Source organism: Poromitra crassiceps (assembly GCF_964638095.1).
Source record: "Poromitra crassiceps genome assembly, contig: HAP1_SCAFFOLD_166, whole genome shotgun sequence".
In the NCBI taxonomy this organism is placed as follows: domain Eukaryota; kingdom Metazoa; phylum Chordata; class Actinopteri; order Beryciformes; family Melamphaidae; genus Poromitra; species Poromitra crassiceps.
In genome coordinates, this window is record NW_028152207.1 from 166797 (window position 1) to 169050 (window position 2254).

Genomic DNA, 2254 nt, shown 5'->3' on the forward strand with positions numbered 1-2254 from the left:
CTCTCTGGTGTCAAGTCTGATTTTGGAAAAAAAAAAAAAAAAATCCAAAATCAGACAGAGTGTTGACACCAGAGAGGCTAAGACCGCATTGACTCAGTGCGGTATTCAGCCTCTCTAGTGTCAAGTCTGATTTTGAAAAAAAAAAAAAAAAATCCAAAATCAGACAGAGTGTTGAGACCAGAGAGGCTAAGACCGCATTGACTCAGTGCGGCATTCAGCCTCTCTGGTGTCAAGTCTGATTTTGGAAAAAAAAAAAAAATCCAAAATCAGACAGAGTGTTGACACCAGATAGGCTAAGACCGCATTGACTCAGTGCGGTATTCAGCCTCTCTGGTGTCAAGTCTGATTTTGGGAAAAAAAAAAAAAAATCCAAAATCAGACAGAGTGTTGAGACCAGAGAGGCTAAGACCGCATTGACTCAGTGCGGTATTCAGCCTCTCTGGTGTCAAGTCTGATTTTGGAAAAAAAAAAAAAAAAATCCAAAATCAGACAGAGTGTTTTCACCAGAGAGGCTAAGACCGCATTGACTCAGTGCGGTATTCAGCCTCTCTGGTGTCAAGTCTGATTTTGGAAAAAAAAAAAAAAAAATCCAAAATCAGACAGAGTGTTGACACCAGAGAGGCTAAGACTGCATTGACTCAGTGCAGTATTCACCCTCTCTGGTGTCAAGTCTGATTTTGGAAAAAAAAAAAAAAAATCCAAAATCAGACAGAGTGTTGACACCAGAGAGGCTAAGACCGCATTGACTCAGTGCGGTATTCAGCCTCTCTAGTGTCAAGTCTGATTTTGAAAAAAAAAAAAAAAAATCCAAAATCAGACAGAGTGTTGAGACCAGAGAGGCTAAGACAGCATTGACTCAGTGCGTTATTCAGCCTCTCTGGTGTCAAGTCTGATTTTGGAAAAAAAAAAAAAATCCAAAATCAGACAGAGTGTTGAGACCAGAGAGGCTAAGACCGCATTGACTCAGTGCGGTATTCAGCCTCTCTGGTGTCAAGTCTGATTTTGGAAAAAAAAAAAAAAAAATCCAAAATCAGACAGAGTGTTGACACCAGAGAGGCTAAGACCGCATTGACTCAGTGCGGTATTCAGCCTCTCTAGTGTCAAGTCTGATTTTGGAAAAAAAAAAAAAAATCCAAAATCAGACAGAGTGTTGAGACCAGAGAGGCTAAGACCGCATTGACTCAGTGCGGTATTCAGCCTCTCTGGTGTCAAGACTGATTTTGGAAAAAAAAAAAAAATCCAAAATCAGACAGAGTGTTGAGACCAGAGAGGCTAAGACCGCATTGACTCAGTGCGGTATTCAGCCTCTCTGGTGTCAAGTCTGATTTTGGAAAAAAAAAAAAAAAAAATCCAAAATCAGACAGAGTGTTGACACCAGAGAGGCTAAGACCGCATTGACTCAGTGCGGTATTCAGCCTCTCTAGTGTCAAGTCTGATTTTGAAAAAAAAAAAAAAAAAATCCAAAATCAGACAGAGTGTTGAGACCAGAGAGGCTAAGACAGCATTGACTCAGTGCGTTATTCAGCCTCTCTGGTGTCAAGTCTGATTTTGGAAAAAAAAAGAAAATCCAAAATCAGACAGAGTGTTGAGACCAGAGAGGCTAAGACCGCATTGACTCAGTGCTGCATTCAGCCTCTCTGGTGTCAAGTCTGATTTTGGAAAAAAAAAAGAAAAATCCAAAATCAGACAGAGTGTTGACACCAGAGAGGCTAAGACCGCATTGACTCAGTGCGGTATTCAGCCTCTCTGGTGTCAAGTCTGATTTTGGGAAGAAAAAAAAAAAATCCAAAATCAGACAGAGTGTTGAGACCAGAGAGGCTAAGACCGCATTGACTCAGTGCAGTATTCAGCCTCTCTGGTGTCAAGTCTGATTTTGGAAAAAAAAAAAAAAAATCCAAAATCAGACAGAGTGTTTTCACCAGAGAGGCTAAGACCGCATTGACTCAGTGCGGTATTCAGCCTCTCTGGTGTCAAGTCTGATTTTGAAAAAAAAAATCAAAAATCAAAAATCAGACAGAGTGTTGAGACCAGAGAGGCTAAGACAGCATTGACTCAGTGCGGTATTCAGCCTCTCTGGTGTCAAGTCTGATTTTGGAAAAAAAAAAAAAAATCCAAAATCAGACAGAGTGTTGAGACCAGAGAGGCTAAGACCGCATTGAATCAGTGCGGTATTCAGCCTCTCTGGTGTCAAGTCTGATTTTGGAAAAAAAAAAAAAAAAAATCCAAAATCAGACAGAGTGTTGACACCAGAGAG